This window comes from Canis lupus, chromosome 12 (genome assembly GCF_048164855.1).
Source record: "Canis lupus baileyi chromosome 12, mCanLup2.hap1, whole genome shotgun sequence".
Classification (NCBI taxonomy): Eukaryota; Metazoa; Chordata; class Mammalia; order Carnivora; family Canidae; genus Canis; species Canis lupus.
Window position 1 is genome coordinate 65,395,986 of NC_132849.1, and position 20,945 is coordinate 65,416,930.

A 20,945-nucleotide genomic window follows, 5' to 3' on the forward strand; every position below is an offset into this window, starting at 1 on the left:
CAGGCCTGTCACTTCCACATGCTTTTCACACAACCTCTTCCAGCACCTAACATAAAGATGCTAGGACTTATGTCTACAGGAAGTCAGGATGCAGGACGGTCCTGCCCTGACCTCAGCTCGTACAAAGAAGCATGTCTAGAAGTCAGCTTTCAACTAGCTGCGTTCTTATGGCAGTGAGAATGTAGCAGTATTCTAATTCAGGAGGTTCCAAGATTACCACTCTCCTGCACCTGGAGACACCTTCCAAGCCTGCATTATTCCACTTGCATCTCACAAGCTTCTGACAAACGGCTCTGGTGAAGATGATCAAAACTCATTCTGCAGGCAGTGGGAACTGTGAGGGACTGGGTGTGAGCTCAACTCTCAGAAGAGAGACTCTTTTGGACTCGGGGTTCAGCTAGCTTCTCAAGTATGGAAATTAGTATGTAGCACCTGTCTAAGACAGGAATTACTAGGAAGTCGCTGGATTGAGCTTGGAGGCACTAGTCTTGTGTGCCGGGACTTTCCACTTACCTCTCACAACACTTCAGTCATGCATCGAGCCTAGGCCTTTTAGCAGTGAAGTGTACCTGCAGGCAGGATGTGGGAAATACAGGCCATAAGCTCAACTCTCAAAAGTGTGTACGCCTGGGAAGCAGATGTCTGCTACCCACTCATTCATGGGAGTTAGAAACTAGCTACACTCTTTGAAGAAGGCCGTTTGAAATCGCTGTATTCAATTCAGATAATCGGGAGTATGGGTCTGAAACTTCCACATGCATTTCACCGACCTCTCCCAGCACCTAACATAAGCATATTAGCAGGTACGTGTATGGGCAGGCAGGATGTGGGAGGGTCCTTCCATGAGCTCAGCTCTCAGAAGGAAGCATGCCTAGAAGCCAGCTTTTTACTAGCTCGTTCGGATGGCCGTGAGAACGTAGCAGCATTGTAAGGCAGGACGTTCCATGAATACTGCTCTACTGCACCTGGAGACACAACCATTGAAGCCTGCAGCTGGCCCTTGCATCCCATGAGCTTCAGACAAACATGTTTAGTGGGGATTTTCGTAACTGCATCTGCAGGCAGTGTGGAACTGGGAAGGACCGCGTGTCAGCTCATCTCTGAAAGGGAAGTTCCCCAGAGACAGAGCTTTCAGCCAGGTACTCAGGTTTCAAAGTTAGTATGGAGATCCCATCTGAGGGAGGAATTCCTCAGAATTCGCTGGATGGAGCTAAGAGACACTTGCCTCTCACAAAACTTGCATCCCGTATCGAACGAAATCCTTTAGAAGCATAGCGTACAGGCGGTCAACCTGTGGGAGGTTCAAGTCCTAAGCTCAATCCAAAGGAGTGTGCATGCCTGGGAGGCAGCTGTCTGCTAGGCGCGAAATTGACAAGGCAGACACTTGGTTCTCACTCCGCTCCTCTCCTGCATACACCAAATGCTGTGGAAGTGGAACGTCCATGCAGTCAGGATCGGGAAGGTACAGGCCATAAGCTCAACTCTCAGAAGTGTGTACGCTTTGCAGGCCGATGTCTGCTAGACACTTATCGAGGCGAGGTATACCCGAGCTACACTCTAATTGAACAAGGACATTGGCAATCCCTGTATTGAACTCAGATACACGTGAGTAGAGTCCTTACACTTCCACTGGCATTTCTCCAAATCTCCCAGCACCTCACTTAAGGATGTTAGCAGCTATGACTATGGGCAGCCAGGATTCGGGAGGGTCCTGCCCTGAGCTCAGATCTCACAAGTGAGCAAGGCTAGAAGCCAGTTTTCCACTAGCTTCGTTCTAATGGCCGTGAGACCATAGCAGTCTTCTAACACAGGAGGTTCGAAGAATACCACTCTCCTGCACCTGGAGATACCTTCCAGGCCAGCATTATTCCACTTGCGTCTCATAAGCTTCTGACAAACGTCTCAGGTGAAGATGTTCAAAACTCATTCTGCAGGCAGTGTGGAACTGTGAGGGACTGGGTGTGAACTCAACTCTTGGAAGAGAGATGCTTTTGGACTCGGGGTTCAGCTAGCTTCTGTCGTATGGAACTTAGTATGTAGCACCTGTCTAAGACAGGAATTACTGGGAATCGCTGGATTGAGCTGGGAGGCACTAGTCTTGTGTGCCAGGACTTTCCACTTACCTCTCACAACAATTCCGTCACGCCTCGAGCCTAGGCCTGTTTGCAGCGAAGGGTACCTGCAGGCAGGATGTGAGAAATACAGGCCATAAACTCAACTCTCAAAAGTGTGTACGCCTGGGAGGCAGATGTCTGCTACCCAGTTGTACATGGGAGTTAGAAACTGGCTACACTCTTTGAAGAAGCCCGTGTGAAATCGCTGTATTCAACTCAGATAATCGTGAGTACAGGCCTGACACTTCCACAAGCATTTCGCCGCCCTCTCCCAGCACTTAACATAAGCATATTAGCAGTTACCTCTATAGGCTGAAGGATGAGGGAGGGTCCTGACCTGAGCTTAGCTCTCAAAAGTAAGCATGCCTAGAAGCCAGCTTTCTACTGGCTCGTTCTGATGGCCATGAGAACGTGACAGCATTGTAAGGAGGTATGCTTACAATGAATACCGCTTTACTGCACCTGGAGACACAACCTTGAAGCCTACAGCTGGCCCTTGTGTCCCATGAGCTTCTGAAAACCTGTCTAGTGAGGATGTTCATAACTGCATCTGCAGGCAGTGTGGAACTGGGAAGGACTGCGTGTAAGCTCATCTCGCAGAAGGAAATTCCGCAGAGAGAGAGCTTTCAGCTAGGTACTGAGGTTTGGAAGTTAGTATGTAGCACCACTCTGAGGGAGGAATTCCTCAGAAGTCGCTGGATGGAACTAAGAGACACTTGCCTCTCGCAAAACTTGCGTCCCGTATTGGACGAAATCCTTTGGAAGTGAAGCATACAGGCCGTCAGCATGTGGAAATACAAGCCATAAGCTCAATCCAAAGGAGCGTGCATGCCTTGATGGCAGCTGTCTGCTACGCACAAAATTGACAAGGGAGACACGTGGTTTTCACTCCGCTACTGTCCCGGATACAACGAAATGCTGTGGACGTGGAACATACAGGCAGTCAAGATGGGGGAGGTACAGGCCATAAGTTGAACTCGCAGAAGTGTGTTTGCTTTGCAGGCCAATGTCTGCTAGACACTAATCGAGACGAGGTATACAGGGGCTACACTCTAATTGAACATGGATATTGGAAATCGCTCTATTGAACTCAGATACATATGAGTACAGTCCTGACACTTCCACTGCATTTCTCCAACCTCTCCGAACACCTAATATAAGGATGTTAGCAGCTACGACTACGGGCAGGCAGGATGTGGGAGGCTCCTGCCCTGAGCTCAGCTTTCAAAGGAGGCATGCCTGGAGGCCAGCTTTCTACTAACTGCGTTCTGATGGGCATGAGAACGTGGCAGCATTGTAATTCAGGATGTTCCATGAATACCGGTTTACTGCACCTCGAGACACAACTCCGAGAGGGAAGTTCCCGAGAGTGAGCTTTCAGGTAGGTTCTCAGGTTTGGAAGTTAGTATGTAGCTCCCATCTGAGGGAAGAATTCCTCAGATGTTGCTGTATTGAAAAGAAAGAAAAGAAAGAAAGAAAAAGAAAGAAAGAAGGAAGGAAGGAAGGAAGGAAGGAAGGAAGGAAGGAAGGAAGGAAGAGTGGCACCTGTGTGGCTCTGTCAGTTAAGCTTCTGCCTTAGGCTCAGATCATGATCCAGGTCCCAAGGCAGGCTCCCTGTTCAACAGAGAACCTGCTTCTCCCTCTCCCTCTTCCCCTCTCACTCATGCTTTATCTCTACTCTCTCTCTCAAATAAATAACATCTTTGAAAAAGAAACAAACAAACAAATCCACAGGGAAGAGAAATTGCCCATGTAGAATAATTTCAAACAATTTGTGAAGACATTCCACCCTCAAGTTCATGAGCATAGCTTCCCACTCTTAAGTGTGGAATACACATAGTAACTTCCATCTACAAAATATAATATGAAAACCTTAAAATAATAATGATAATATAATAATAATAATTAATAATAATAATAAAGATCAGTTTACTACTGAGAAAGCTGACAAACACTACTTCAGCAAGATGATCAGATCGATACCAAGACTGATAAATCATGTTGATAGTATCTATCCTTTATATGATATAATGAAAATGGCAGTATATCTCTGTATATAATCCACAAAAACAGTTCAGTCATGAGATAAACAACAGACATGTCCCAACTGAGGGAAATTTTACAAAATACTCTACTTGTCAAAGTGTTCCAGTTCAACAACAAGAAAAGGCTGAAAGACTGTCACAATCCAGATGAGCCTAAGGAAAGAGGACAAATGGAATGTGATTTGAGGATTGGAAACTTAGCAAAAACTAAGGAAATCTGAATAAACTATGGTCTTTGTTTTTTTTTTTTGTCTTTGTTTAATGCTAATTTTTTAATATTGATTCATTAGCTCATATTTGTACCGTACTAATATAAGATATCAATAATTGGAGAAATTGAGTGCAAGTGCATGCGAATGCTCTGTAGTATCTTCTCAGTTTCCCTATAAATCTTTGTTTTTTTCCTAATAAATAAGATTTATTTTGAAAATTGACTTAAATGAACCAGGCTCCAAGTGTGAAGACATTTTAAGAATCGTTGAATTAACTTTTTCCTTATTCTTAAAGAGTTCCTTTGATGGAAACAATTAAGAATTTTAGATCAAAGGAAAGAAAAACACTTAAGAACACGTATAATGCCTCCTCAACCTGAAAAGCAGGAAAGGATAATAAATAGCAAAAATCAGATAAAAATACTTCTAGTATAATAGACACCATATTGCAAGTGCATTTAAAATTAGCAATGCATAACATTTATTTCCTTGACATTTGACTTCCAAAGAGTTCAAAGTGTTTCAGTGTCAGTTGAAACAGGGGAAGAATCTCAGGGAAGGATCCTTCACATAAATAATAGGACCATTGGTAATAATGTCTCTCAGTTCTTTCCAAATCGATAAAGATGCATTTCCTGATGAGTGACTGAGCTGTGAAGAAAGAGATGAGAAACCCTCATCCCTTTGAATTACTTGTGTCAGAATATTTTGACCATAGTACCACAGATAGTAAATTATCCTTATTAACAGGAAATATGTCTCAGATTGGAATCTGAGCAACCAGATGGGCAGAGAAAAAATGCTTTGACTCGCTCTTCATCTTTTAAAGACAAAGGAGAGCTTTTTTATGTACAAAGTCTATTGTCAAGATAGCCTTAGGGAATAAGAGTCTGCAGCATCGAATCCCCCTGCACATCTGGGAAGCCCGTGCCCCAGGTCTTCCTGATTCCAAATCCCTGGGCCTGTCCCCCAACACAGGCTGCCACGCTGAGGTCATTTGCAATTGCTCTCTTAGGAGCTCTGGGGAAGGGGGAAGGAGCTAGATAGGATGTTACTGGAAGCATGGAGGCCTAGAAAATTAAGGCCATTCCAATTTAAATTCAGTGTTAGCACAAGTCCAGCCATCCCAGGTCCCTGTGAAGAACAGCTGAAATTAACATTACTTCAGTTACCGGAAAAAGCAAAAGTTTACAGCTTAATGTCCTAGAAAGCCCCACAATAGAAACAAAACTGAGTCAAGGCCAAGGACAGGAAGCCTCTATTAGAATGAGAACAGAGCTCAATGCCCTTGAATGTCCCATATCAAAATGTAAACAGAACTTGAGGAATTGCTCCACCCCTTCTGGAGGTCCCTTTAGCCAGCCCTTAATACTAAGCTAAAACCCACCTCGGGGTCCAAGTCCCTGCTCCACTCTGTCCGGTATACTTGCACACAAGCTCTAGCTTGTAAATAAACCCTCATGTGTTTGCATCAGTGTCGGCTTCTCGGTGGTTTCTCGGATTCACAATCTTGGGCACAACACTCTGAGATAAAAAAAACAAAGCCAAAAGAAGCTCAGACGCAGGTAGAGTAAATGCAGGGTTCTGAGAGAATCGGCGGAGACCCAGGGGCTTGGGAGCTCTTCTGTGGAGGCCCATGCAGACTGGGGGGCAGGATGCTCAGCCCCAGAGCCAGAGGACCCAGAGACCCCACCCGCATCCGGCCAATCAGGGGCGGTCTCAAGGAGCAACACTGTGCCGCTCACTGGAGGCCAGAGGTGCTGATGCCCACCCCACCTCTGACCCCGCAGGTGCATCTACCACACAGATGTGCACCTGATAATCAGCACCAGAGCCCATCCCCAGACCCTGCACAGACCACTCACTGCCACCAATTTGTCGGACCACAGAGGATGCATAGATTCAGCTCTGCCTGGAAAGTAGGATATAGCTTCCTTTGTACTTTGGGCTTTATTGTCATTTATTTTCCTTGATTTTTTTGTTAATTGACTTATTTTAATTTTATGTATGTACCTTATATATTTCTTTCTTTCTTTTTTTTACCTTATATATTTCTTAATTTTACTTTCATGGTACTTTAATTGTGTTTCATATTTGGGGTTTAGAATCTTTTGAAATGCAGGCCAAAATAATCTGGTGTTTTTTTTTGGAGAGCAGTTGTTATTGTTTTCCTTGGTTTTTCTTTTTCTTCCCTCTCTCTTTTCTGGAAAAGGTAATGAAATGGAGAAATTCACCTCCATAAAATAACATGAGATAGTACTCACAGCCAGGAAGTCCATCAATACACATATATGATGTCTAACTACATTTTAAAACAATGATTATAAAGATAGCAGCTGGGCTGGATAAAGAGCACAGAAGAAAACTAGAGAATCCCTTACTGTAGAAGTAAAAGAACTAAAATCTAGTCAGGCCAACGTTAAAAATGCTATAACTGAGATGCAGTCCCACGTGGAAGCCATAAAAACAAGAAAGGTTATGGACCACAGAGACAGACGTAGGGAAGTCAGCCACTTATTAAAAAATAACATTCATATCTTAGGAGACTCAGAAGATGAAGAGAGAGAACAGATGGGCCTTGCTCAGCCATTAAAAATGACAAATACTCACCATTTGCTTCAACGTGAATGGAACTGGAAGGTATTATGCTGAGTGAAGTAAGTCAATCAGAGAAGGACAAACATTGTATGTTCTCATTCATTTGGGGAATATAGATAATAGTGAAAGGGAATATAAGGGAACGGAGACGAAATGTGTGGGAATATCAGAAAGGGAGACAGAACATAAAGACTACTAACTCAGGGGATCCCTGGGTGGTGCAGCGGTTTAGTGCCTGCCTTTGGCCCAGGGTGCGATCCTGGAGACCCGGGATCGAATCCCACATCGGGTTGCCGATGCATGGAGCCTGCTTCTCCCTCTGCCTATGTCTCTGCCTCTCTTTCTCTCTCTCTCTGTGTGTGACTATCATAAATAAAATTTAAAAAAAAGACTCCTAACTCAGGGAAATGAATTAGGGGTGATGGAAGGGGAGGAGGGCGGGTGGTGGGGGTGAATGTGTGATGGGCACTGAGGGGGGCACTTGACGGGATGAGCACTGGGTGTTATTCTGTATGCTGGGAAATTGAACACCAATAAAAATAAAATTATTATTAAAATAAAAGAAAGAAATAAATAAAGAAGAAAGAAATAGAAAGAATGAAAGAAAGAAAGAAAGAAGAAAGAAAGAAAGAAAGAAAGAAAGAAAGAAAGAAAGAAAGAAAGAAAGAAAGAAAGAAAAAAAGAAAGAAAGAAAAAGAAAGAAAGAAAGGAGTGGCACCTGGGTGGCTCAGTCAGTTAAGCTTCTGCATTAGGCTCAGATCATGATCCAGGTCCCAAGGCAGGCTCCCTGTTTAGCAGGGAACCTGCTTCTCCCTCTCCCTCTGCCCCTCTTGCTCATGCTTTTTCTCCTCTCTCTCTCTCTCTCTCTCATATAAATAAATAACATCTTTGAAAAAGAAACAAACAAACTCAGAAGGAAGAGAAATCTCCCATGTAGAAGAATTTCAAACAATTCGTGCAGACATACCACACTCAAGTTCATGAGCATAGCTTCCCACTCTTATGTGTGGAAAACACATAGTAACTTCCTTCTGCAAAATATATTATGAAAAACCTAAAATAATAATGATAATATAATAATAATAATAATAAAAGAATCACTTTACTACGGAGAAAGCTGACAAACACTACCTCAGCAAGATGATCAGATCGATACCAAGACTGATAAATCATGTTGATAGTATCTATCCTTTATATGATATAATGAAAATGGCAGTATATCTCTGTATATAATCCACAAAAACAGTTCAGTCATGAGATAAACAACAGACATGTCCCAACTGAGGGAAATTTTACAAAATACTCTACTTCTCAAAGTGTTCCAGTTCAACAACAACAAGGAAAGGCTGAAAGACTGTTACAATCCAGAGGAGCCTAAGAAAACAGGAGGACAAATGGAATGTGATATGAGGGATGGTAACTTAGCAAAAGCTAAGGAAATCTGAATAAAGTATGGTCTTTGGTTAATGCGAATATTTTAATATTGATTCATTAGCTCATATTTGTACCGTACTAATATAAGATATCAATAATTGGAGAAATTGAGTGCCAATGCATGCGAATGCTCTGTACTATCTTCTCAATTTCCCTATAAATTCCCTCAATTCCCTATAAATCTTTGTTTTTTTCCTAATAAATAAGATTTATTTTGAAAATTGACTCATTTCTTGATGAGTGACTGAGCTGTGAATAAAGAGATGAGAAACCCTCATCCCTCTGAATTACTTGTGTCAGAATATTTTAACCATAGTACTACGGATAGTAAATTATTCTTAGTAACAGGAAATACGTCTCAGATTGGAATCTGAGCAATTAGATGGGCAGAGAAAAATAACTTTGACTCGCTCCTCATCTTTTAAAGATAAAGGACAGCTTTTCTATGTACAAAGTCAGTTGTCAAGATAGCCTTAGGGAATAAGAGTCTGCAGCATGGAATCCCACTGCACAGCTGGGACGCCCATGCCCCAGGTCTTCCTGATCCCAAATCCTTGGACCTGTCTCCCAACACAGGCTGCCAAGCTGAGGTCATTTGCAATTGCTCTCTTAGGAGCTCCAGGGAAGGGGAAAGAGCTAGCTAGGATGGGACTGGATGCAAGGAGGCCGAGAAAATGAAGGCCTTTCTACTTTAAGTTCAGTGTTCGAACAAGACCAGCCATCCCAGGTCCCTGTGAAGAAGAGCTGAAATTTACATTACTTCAGTTACAGGAAAAAAACAAACAAACAAACAAAAGTTTACAGCTTAATGTCCTAGAAAGCCCCACAATAGAATGAAACTGAGCCCATGCCAAGGGCTGGAAGCGCCTATTAGAATGAAAGCAGAGTTCAATACCCTTGAAGGCCCCATAACAAAATGTAAACAGAACTTGAGGAATTGCTCCAGCCCTTCTGGAGGACCCCGAGACAAGCCCTTAAAACTAAGCTAAAACCCACCTCGGGGTCCAAGTCCCTGCTCCGCAGTGTTGGGTGTACTTGGACACAAGTTCGAGTTTGGAAATCAACCCTTGTGTGTTTGCATTGGTGTCAGCTCCTTAGTGGTTTCTTGGATTCGCAATCTTGGTCACAACACCCCCATGTCCCCTCCCACCTTGGTTGAACCGCTATCCCCTCCCACCCAGGGTGACACTCAGTCACCTCCCTCCCTACAACAGCTTGGCACAGGCCGTCACACATATCCCATGGGCACGGTGGGCACTCTCACCGTCCCTGGCCTCCCAGAGGAAGGAAGGAGGTTTTGGCAGTACCCACTCCATGGTGGCCCCAGGGCTCCCTGCCCAGGACAGACAGGTTAGGGTCTGTGTCCCTGACGCCAGCTCCTCCTCCCCGGTTTTCCCACAGGAAATGAAGGAGGAGGCCCTGGTCTCCTCTAGGGACATCACGCTGGGGGACCTGGACGTCAACAGGATATTCAGCAGTCACGTCATGTTTTGGGACTACTATGGGTTAGGGTGAAGCTGAGGGGCCAGGGGGATTGGGACCCAGGAGGACCGGGGGCTTCTGGGTAGGGAACATGGGGCTTCAGAGCCTGGGAGAAGAACAGCAGCCAACAACACACGGCTGCATGGTAGGTTGTTGGGGATGAACACTGTGCCCCCACCCTCGGGGTCTCAGGGATGAGGAGGCCACTAGGACTGGGCCTCCAGGGATTGCCATGTTAGCTGAACCCCAAAAGGGTGAGGGACAGCCCCCTGAAAAGCAGGGGGCTGGGGTGGGGGCCATCGGGCCAGTAAGGGGACCTGGGGGCAGGGTGCATGGCCGTGACTGGAGGAAGACACACATTGATCTGATGAGGGTCGGACGGGTCAGGGTGATACCCACCCTCAGGACTTCATATATTTCTAAATTCTATGCATTAAATTTGAGACAATTTGAAATTTGTAAACATACATTGTATGATGACCCCCAGATAATGTCCCTGGTCCAGCCAGGGCCCTGTACTCACCACATGGGGCCCCAGGGGCAGGTGTCACAGCATACCCCAGACTGGGGTCGCCTTTATCTGTGGACGTCTCAGTGTGCATCTTAGAGAAAGAGGATGCCCTGTGTCCGCCGGCCCCCCACACCATCCTCCCATTCCCCAGACCCACACCATCCCCTAACATCATCATCCCCCATGGCATAGACCCTACACCATCCCCCTCACACACACACAGCCTCACACAATCCCCACCCGCACTATACTCAAACACCATCCCCCCTACACCATCCCCCACACCCCACCACCATCATACCTATGCCCCCACACCATCGGCCCTGAGCAAGGACCCAGTGCAGCTGCACCCTGTGGGACATGCTCAGACTCCCCGGGGTTCTCTGGATACCCTGCTCCCATCAGAAGCCTGGGTGTCTCATTGAGTACCAGGGGTTGCAGGGAGGAGGGAAGGCAGCGAGCCCTGGACAGTGTGTGTGCAGGAGAGTGGTGCAGAGGACACACTGTGCCTGCCTCCACCCTCTGTCCCTCCTGGATGGTGGGACACCCTGCACAGGACACCAGGCCCTAACCCAGAGGGACCTGGGCTGACTTGGGCCCAGGCTCTGTGGGCGCTGGGTTGATTTGAGCCCACACCAGTCCCAACTCAAAGACTAATGGAATCAGGCCCCCATGGCCCTCGACAACCCTGGATTCTGGCGCCGGGCTCAGTGAGCCCTCTCAAAGCTGGATGTGGCCTACTGGGCCCTAGACATGTCACACAGATACAGGTCGCTTATCTAGGGCAGCCCTGGGGATCCCAGGACACACCAGTGTGGGGAGTGGAGGGGTAAGCCGGTGGGCCACACCCGCACCCACACCATGAGGCAGGCTCCTCCAGGTGCTGGGACCCTAGAGGGCCCGAGGCCGGGGTCCAGCTGCCCTGCGGGGACCCAGAGCAGGAGCCCATGAGCTACAGGTCCAGGTCAGCTCTGCTGTCCTCAGAACCGTCACTCAGGCTGAAACCTCAGGACACATGCCCCCACCCAGAGTCCACACATGCTCCCAGGTGGGGGACTCCAGCACCAGCCCACCCACCCCGTGTGATTCTTGCTCCCACTTAAAGGACAGAAAGGTCTCCTTCTCCAGGGGAAGGCACGCACCCACGGCTCTGAGCCCGTTTGCTGTAGAAAGTCAATAAAGTGATGTGGTGCAAAAATGCACAGCCAGCCCATTTTTGTGTCTCCCAGAACTCTGTGAACGGGGCGTAGAGAGACCCCCAGAGAGGAGGAGGGGGCACCACCTAGGCCCCAACCAGCCCCTGCAGGGCCACCGCCAGGCAAACACAGCTGACGTCCCCACGTGCCTTTCAGGGAAGGCCTGACCCACTGCCGGACATGGGAATGTGGCCGAGCCGGAACTTCCAGCTCAGCTGACCCTCCAGCTGAAAGTTCCTGCACGAGTTAGCCCCGGCGTAGCCAGGAGAGCTCATCTAGCCGCCAAGCGCCAGCATCAGAAATGATATTCTGACAAACATTTTGGGGTTTTTTTTTCCATTTTGGGGTTTTGGGTGACCCAGACAGAGGATCCGATAGCTGCATGGGATAGCTGCATGTGATAGACACACATGCACCTCAAAACCAACAAAAGTCAGAATCCCCCCAATGTCAAACAGCAGCCAGATGGTTACATACACTAAGCCGTGGTCCCCAATAGGATACATGGAAAACGCTATAAGCCATGACTGCAGAGGTGCTGGAGGCACGTAGATGTGCCTGCTTGTGTTCCAACAAGGAGGGCAGAGGGGCAGGAAGCATCCTCCGGATGGGGGGCACTCCTAGGAAAGGACATCAGGTCCCTATGAAGGCTACGGAGGGTGAAATCTGTCCTCCTCTCTTTCTGCTTCTGGTTTTCCTCCTAAATGCCATTTTCCTCAATCATATTAGCAAGAATTTTTTTTTTGTTTTTAAATTTCTTTTTATTGGAGTCTAATTTGTATGAATTCTTTCTTCAGCAAGTGTGTCATTCAGGAGGGAAAGAGAGATAAAGATTTTCCCAGACAGGCAACATATAAAGGAGTTCAGGACCACTTAACCAGTCCAGTAAGGAATTTTAAGACGGACTGTTCTAGTGGGGGAAAAAGAGACAAAAAGCAACAAAGACGAGAAAGGCCCAGAGAACGTCACCAGAAACACCAACTCTTCCGGTAACACAAATGCACAAAGTTCATATCTTTGAATAATCACTCTGAATGCTGATAGACTAAATGCTTCAATCAAAAGATATAGGGTATCAGAGTGGCTTAAAAAGCAGGATCTGGGATGCCTGGGTGGCTCAGGGTTTGACCCTCTGCCTTTGACTCAGGGTGTGATCCTGGAGTCTGGGATCGAGTCCCATATTGGGCTCCTGGTGGGGACCCTGTTTCTCTCTCTGCCTAATTTTCAGCCTCTCTCTCTCTCTCTCTCACACACACACACACACTATCATAAATAACATTATTATTAAAAAACAACATCCATCTGTACGCTGCCTACTAGAGGCTCACCTTAGACCTATAGACACCAACATATTGAAAGTCAGGGGACAGAAAATCATTTATGATGCTAATAGATATCAAAAGAAAGATGGAGGACCCATACTTATATCAGACAAACGAGATTTGAAACCAAACCCTGGGGGACACCTGTTGGCTCAGTGGTTGAGCATCTGCCTTTGGCTCAGGGTGTGATCCTGGGATCCCAGGATCGAGTCCCACATCAGCCTCCCTTTGGGGAGCCTGCCTCTCACTCTGCTATGTTCCTTCCTCTGCTTCTCTGTGTATCTCTCATGAATAAATAAGTAATTTAAATTTCAAAAAAGAAAGAACAAATACTGTAAGAAGAGATGAAGAAGGGCATTATTTCATAATTAAAAAGACTCTCTATCAAGATCAAACAACTAAATATTTATGCTGCCAACATGGGAGTATCTAAATATAGAAACTACTGTTGGTGGGAATGTGAACTGGTGCAGCCACTCTGGAAAACTCTGTGGCAGTCCCTCAATGAGAAAAAAATAGACCTGCACAACGACCCAGAAATTGCACTGTTGGGGATTTACCCCAAAGATTCACATGCAATGAAATGCCGGACACCTGCACCCTGATGTTTATATTAGGAATGTCCACAATAGACAAACTGTGGAAGGAGCCTCGCTGTCCATCAAAAGATAAATGGATACAGAAGATGTGGTTTATGTATACAATGGAATATTACTCAGCCATTAGAAATGACAGATACCCACCATTTGCTTCAATGTGGATGGAACTGGAAGGTATTATACTGAGTGAAGTAAGTCAATCGGAGTAGGACAGTGTGTGTTCTCATTCATTTGGTGAATATAAATAATGCTGAAAGGGAATATAAGGGAATGGAGAAGAATTGTGTAGGAATTATCAGAAAGGGAGACAGAACATAAAGACTCCTAACTCTGGGAAACGAACTAGGGGGGCTGGGAGGGGAGGAGGGCGGAAGTGTGGGTGAATGGGTGATGGGCACTGAGGGGGACACTTGATGGGATGAGCACTGGGTGTTATTCGGAATGTTGGTCAATTCAACATCAATACAAAATAAATTTATTAAAAAAAAAGATCCAACAACTAAATATTTATGCTGCAACATGGGAGTACCTAAATATAGAAACGAATTAACAACAAACATACAGGAACTCACTGATAATAATACAATGACAGGGGTTTTAACACCCACTTATGGCAATGGACCGATCGTCTATGCAGAAAATCAACAGGGGAACAATAGCCTTGACACACTGGACCACAGGGACTCAACAGATATAGTCTGAACATTTCTTTCTAAAGCAGAATACACATTCCTTTCAAGTGCGCATGGGACATTCCCCAGAACAGATCATATCATGGCCCACAAATCAGACCTCAACAGGTACAACAGGTACAAGAAGGTTGATATAACATGCTGTACATTTTCGGAACACGATGCTATGAAACTCGAAGTCGACAGTAAGAAAAAAAAATTGGACAGACAAAAAATACGTGGAGATTATGAACATCCTACTAGAGAATGAATGGATCAACCAGGAAATTAAACAGGAAATTTAAAACAAATGAAAATGAAAATATGTTTTTCCAAAATTCTGGGATGTAGCAAAGGCAGTCCTAAGAGGTAAGTACATAGCAGTACAGGACTACCTCAAGAAACAAGAAGTCTCCAATACACAACCTAACCCTACACCTAAAGGAGCTGGAAAAGAAATAGCAAACAAAGCCTAAAGCCTACAGAAAAAGGGAAAAAATAAAGATGACAGCAGAAATAAACAATACAGAAACAACAAAACAGTAGAATGGAATAACGAATCTAAGAGCTGGTTCTTCAAAATAATTAATAAAATGGATCAAGCTCTAGCCAGCTTTATCAATGAGAAAAGAGAAAACACCTAAATAAATAAAATAACAGATGAGAGAAGAGAGATCACAATCAACACCAGCAAAATTAGACAATTATAAGGGAATACTATGAAATTATACGCGAACAAACTGGAAGACCTGGAAGAAATGGACAAATCCCTAGAAATGTGCAAATGAGCAGAACTGAAATAGGAAGAAATAGAAAATGTGAACAGACCCATAATGAGCAAAGGAATTGAATCAGCAAGGTACCTGGGTGCATCAGGGGTTGAGCATCTGCTTTGGCTCAGGTCATGATCCCGGGGTCCGGGGGAATCATGTCCAACATCAGGGCCAGCTGGAGCCTCATTTTCCCTCTGCCTTTACCTCTGCCTTTCTGTGTCTCCCATGAATACATAAATAAAATATTTAAAAAAGAAAAAAGATAAAAAGTGAGAAAGGACCCAAATAAAATCACAAATGGGAAAAGAGAAATAACAACCAACACTAGAGAAATAGAAACGATTATAAGAGAACATTATGAAAAATTATATGCCAGCAACATATAACCTGGAAGAAATAGATCAATTCTGGAAATATATAACATAGCAAAAATGAAAAAGGAAGAAATAAGGAACTTGAACAGACAGATAACCAGCAGAGAAATTGAATAAGCAATCAAGGATCTCCCAACAGGAGACGCTTAGATCAACAGAACAGAATGGAAAGCCGAAACAAGATACAAACCTGTAACTCTGTGATCCATTAATCGACAACAAGGCAGCAAGGAATATCCAATGGCACAAAGACAGTCTCTTCAACAAACCCTAACCCTGACCCCAGGAAAAGAACAAATAGTGTTGGGAAAACCAGGCAGCCACATGCAGAAGAATGAAACTGGACCACTTTCTTACACCATATATATAAAAAATAAATTCAAAATGGATGAAAGACCTAAATGTGAGACCTGAAACCATATACAAAGAAGAAAAGATAGGCAGCAACGTCTTTGATATTGGCCATTGGATCTTCTTTCTAGATATGCCTCTGACGTGAGGGAAACAAAAGCAAAAATACTATTGGGACTTCATCAAATGTAAAAGCTTCTGCAAAGTGAAGGAAACAACCAAAGCTAAAAGGCAACATACAAAATGAGAGGAGATATTTATAAACAACCCATCCAATAAAGAGTTAGTATGCAAAATACATAAAGCAAACATAAATCTCAGCATCCTAAACACAAATTATCCAACTACAGATGGGCAGAAGAGATGAATGGACTTTGTCTCTGACAAGACTTCCAGATGGCCACCAGACACACGGAGAGACACTCAGCATCACCCATCATCAGGGAAATGCATACCACAATGAGATGTCACCTGACAGCCGTCAGATTGGCTAAAATTAACAGCACAAGAAACAACAGGTGTTGGTGAGGCTATGGAGAAGGAGAGCCCCCTTACACTCCTGGTGGGCATGCGAAAATGTACAACCACTGTGGAAAACAGTGTGGAGGGTCCTCGAAATTTTAAAAATAGGGGATCCCTGGGTGGTGCAGCAGATTGGCACCTGCCTTTGGCCCATGGCGCAATCCTGGACACCTGGGATTGAATGGTACTTCGGACTCTTGGTGCATGGAGACAGCTTCTCACTCTGCCTGTGTCTCTGCCTCTCTCTCTGTGACTATCATAAAAAAATAAAATAAAAAGAAGTTAAAAATAGAGCTAACCTATGATTCAAAAATTGCACAGCTAGGTATTTACCACAAGGATACAAAAGTAGTTTAGTAGATTGGAAGAGGGACACGCAGCCCAGTGTTTGCAGCAGTGTTATCAACAAAAGCCAATCTGTGGATACAGCCCAGATGTCCATCGACAGATGAATGGGCAGAGACGATGTGCTAAATATACACACTGTGACATCACTGGGTCATCAGAAGGGATGAAATGAAGCCATTTAAAATGATGTGGGAGAAGTGGAAAGGACTTATGCTAAATGAACTCAGTCAGTCAGAGAAAGACAGATACCAAATACCATACAATGGCATTCACATGTGAATTTTAAAAAACCAAACAAACTGGCAAAGGGGCAGAGGGGGGGATGAGAGAAGCAAACCAAGATACACACTCTAACCAAAGAGAATAAACTAATCAACACCAGAGGATGGTGGGGGAAAGGGGAATCAGGGCATGGGGATACTGGAGGGCACCTGTGACCAGTACCAGGCGTTGTATCCAAGGGTTGAATCACTATGTGGTAAACCTGAAAGTATATCATACTGTGTTTACAAACAGGAATTCAAGTAAAACTTTATTTTTTTTTAATTTTTTTTTAATTTATTTATGATAGTCACACAGAAAGAGAGAGAGAGAGAGGCAGAGACATAGGCAGAGGGAGAAGCAGGCTCCATGCACCGGGAGCCCGACGTGGGATTCGATCCCGAGTCTCCAGGATCGCGCCCTGGGCCAAAGGCAGGCGCCAAACTTCTGCGCCACCCAGGGATCCCTCAAGTAAAACTTTAAAATGATAATTGGTAGGATTGATGAAACATGTGCACACAAGAGATAAAATCAGAAAGGCAACTGAAAATCCAAATAGAGTATTTAGAGGCACAAATCCCCTCCTTAGCTCAGCTCAGGAGAAGCCTGCCATGTCTATTCTGACCCCAGCAGAAGCCTGGATTTTGATTCTCTGGGGAGGCCACTGACTTGGTGGAATCAGGCTATCTTTGAACCCAAAACCTAAATAGAGTGCATAAAACTAAACTGCCCAAGATACTAGGAGTCCCAGTGAGGCACATGCCAAGACCCAAAGTCTAACCATACACAGACATAACCCTAACCCTACACTTAATCCTAATGTTAACCTAAACCTTAAACAAGATCCATCACTAATCAAAAACCAAACACAAACCCCAAGACCAAAACACATTCACTAAACCTTCCTGCCAACCCTCACCCTAACTCCTAAACCTATTCTAAACCCTTAGGCCTGACCCCTAAATTAAATCTAAACCTAAGCCTACCCTCTAACCCTAACCTTAACTTAATATACTCAAATCGTATTCCTAACCTTAACCAGTACCCTAACCCTAACACTCTAATACTAATCCTATCTCATACCCCAAACTGTACCCTAACCCGTACCGTAAAACTAACCCCTAACCCACTCCCTAACTGTATCTCTTACCCTTTTCCAAATCCGTACCCTGACCCTGACCTGAACCTAAACCTAACCCCTAACCAAACACTAACCCTAACCCTAGCCCTAATCCCTATCTTAACCCTAACCCTAACCCTCGCCCTAACCCTAAACCTAGCCCTTCTTTAACTCTAACCCCTAACCCTTAACCCTAACCCTAACTCACACCCTAACCCCTAACCTTAAATGCAAACCTAAGCTCAACCCTAACTCTAACCATAACCCTAACCCCAACTCCAAACCTCCTGCCCTAATCCCTAGAGCCTAAACCCTAACCCTAACTCTAAATCCTGTCCCTAACCCTAACCCCCATCCTAACTCTTAACTACTGACCCTTACACTTATGCCTCACCTAACCTCTAATCCGTAACCATAAGCATAATCATAACTCCTAACATCTAACCTAAGCCTAACCACCAACTGCCTCCCCTCCCCTGACCCTACCATTTATTCTACCCATTCACTTACCCTATGGTTGTGAGTAGTCCCTTCTGATATGGACGTGGCCCCCAATGGCGCCTCCAGAGTCCTCCACGGGGTCCTGAGTAATCCAGGATCATGTGAGTGTGGACGTGGCCCCACATGTTCCTGAGTCATAGTCAGCAGGTCCTGAGGACGCTGGGTCTCCTATGACTGTGGACTATGCCTCACATCCTCTGGAAACCTCACAGCAGGTCCTTAGGAGGCCGGGGGGTCCTGTCAGCCTGAGCATGGCCCCACATCCCCCAGAAAACTCACCGCAAGTCCTGAGGAAGGGCTCCTATCAGCATAGACACATCCCCATACGTCCCAAAGCCAAAGTGCAGGTGCTGAGGATGATGGGGGTCCTGTCACTGTGAATGCGGCACCCAGCTTCCAGAAGCCTCAACTTATGTCCGGAGGGGGCCTGGAGCTCCTGCCAGAGTGGAAGCGGTGCCACATATTCCTGGAGTGTCCCCCTGGGTCCTGAAGCAGCTCAGGGGCTCCTGTCAGCGTAGATGTGGGCCCACAATTTCCTGAAGCCTCCCCGAGGACCTGAGGCGGCCCAGGCCTCCTGGCAGCGTGATGCGGGCCCACATCTTCCTGAACCTCACTGCTGGTCCTGAGGAGACCAGGGCTCCTGTCAGCGTGAACGCGGCCCAATTTCCCCATGAGACTTCCCGCGGGTCCTGAGGAGGCTGGGATTCATCACCGTGGACTCGTCCCCATGTCCTCCTCAGGCCTCCCCAGCACAGGCAGGCTCCTGTTAGTGAAGGCAGAGGAGGCCTACTGCACATGCGCACCCCTGGGTGGGGCCTGGAGTCGGGCGCCCCCTGCGGGACGCTCAGACGCTGCAGGAGGCCATGCAGGAAGAGTCGGGTGCTCCAGAGGCCACACCTGCCTCATCCAGGTTCCAGCTGTGGCCTGTTAGCTTCGGAAACATCTCACTGAAATGGAGCCCAACACCCGGATTCCCCAGAAATACTTAAAGATAAGGAATTGTAGCCACAGGACACGAAATGAAATGTGGACCAGACTTTTACCACGTCCTGCAAAACTCACTCAACCCTCTTCCACTGTGGGTGGGACTGCGGGCTAGTGTGGCCGCCCTGGACAGTGTGGAGGCTCCTCAGGAAGTTACAAATAGAGCCGCCCTGCGACCAGCAGGTGAAAGGCCTGGAGCTCACTCCGAAGATACAGATGCAGTGAGACTCGGGACACCTGCACCCCAATTTCCACTGCAGCCGGGTCCACAGTAGCCACACTGTGGGAGGAGACTTGGTGCCCTCGGGCAGATGATGGATAAAGAGGACGGGAGATAGATGATGGTCATAGAGAGAGGAATGGTACTCAGCTATCAAAGAGAAGGAAATCTTGCCATTTGCAATGATGTGGATAGAACTAGAGAAATCATGTTAAGTGAAATAAATCAGTCGGGAAAGAGAATGACCGTGTGGTGTCATTCATAGGTGGAATTAAAGAAGCAAAGCAGATAACAACTGTAAAGGGAAGGAAAAACAAATATGATAAAAACAGATGCAGGAAATACAGACTCTTAATGATAGGAAACAAACTGAGGGCCGCTGGAGGTTGGGGATAACAGGGGACCAGCATGAAGGAGGGCACATGATGTCATGAGCACTGCTGTTATCTCCAACTGGTGAATCCCTGAATTCTTCCTCTGAAAGTATAATACACTATACATTAATTAATTGGGTTTAAATTAAATTAAGTTAAAAAATCATTTGTATCAGAGCACATTTCCTTCTAGACTCTCAGTTTTGCTCATTCAGCTTATACCGGGACCACCCACCGTGGGTCCTGTTTGTCTAAATAGGCTCCATGCCTCATCCATGGCCCAGCCCAGGGCTAGAACTCATGACCCCTGAGATCAGGACCAGAGGTGAGGTCAGGAGTCGGATGCTTAACCAACAGAGCCAGCTGGGGGCCCGAGAACCACACTGCTTTATCCTGTGTCTCTGTGACATCATTTGAAATAGGAAAGTGCTGCGTTCTGCTCTCTCCTGCTTCTCCAATACTGATTTGCTGTCCGGGGTCATTTGTGGGGGCAGATGGATGTTATGGGTTTTTTTTTTTACTATTTCGAAGATCTGCCACCATGATTTTGATAGGAGTGACATTGAATCTGAGGGTGGATTCAGGAACTGCGGACATTTTCACAAGATGAGGCTCTCACCCAACGAGCCCAGGATGGCCTCCCAGAGCCTGGTATGGCTCAGTGCAGAAGTCTTGTGCTCCTTTGGTTCAGTCTCATTATTAATTCTCCTTGATGCTCCTGAGAAGGGAGTCACAACTTCATTTTTTTCCTGAGTGCTCATTGTCGGGACACAGCAAGGCTACTCTGCTCTAGGGTCAGTTTGTGTCCGTGACTTTACTGAACTCACTCCTTAGTTCTAACAGGTTTTGGTAGAGGCTCTCGGGTTTCCTTCTTCTAGCACCGCATCTTCAGCATATAGAGACAGTGTACGTCCCCCTTCCAGGTGTGGAACC

The 20,945-nt window shown here is 45.8% G+C and overlaps 1 long non-coding RNA gene across 2 annotated transcripts; it reads right to left on the reverse strand.

Annotated features, from left to right (window-relative positions):
* Positions 1–1,003: 1,003 nt before the first annotated feature.
* LOC140601851 (uncharacterized) lies at positions 1,004–18,920 on the reverse strand. Of its 2 annotated transcripts, none has more exons than XR_012004976.1 (6): positions 18,714–18,920; positions 5,759–5,895; positions 4,250–4,312; positions 2,835–3,032; positions 2,124–2,179; positions 1,004–1,423 (listed from the first exon to the last, which is right to left on the reverse strand). It is a non-coding gene; the product is annotated as an uncharacterized lncRNA (long non-coding RNA). The 2 variants fall into 2 exon arrangements; XR_012004975.1 differs by lacking the exon at positions 18,714–18,920 and adding an exon at positions 18,444–18,509.
* Between the last annotated feature and the right edge of the window lie 2,025 nt (positions 18,921–20,945).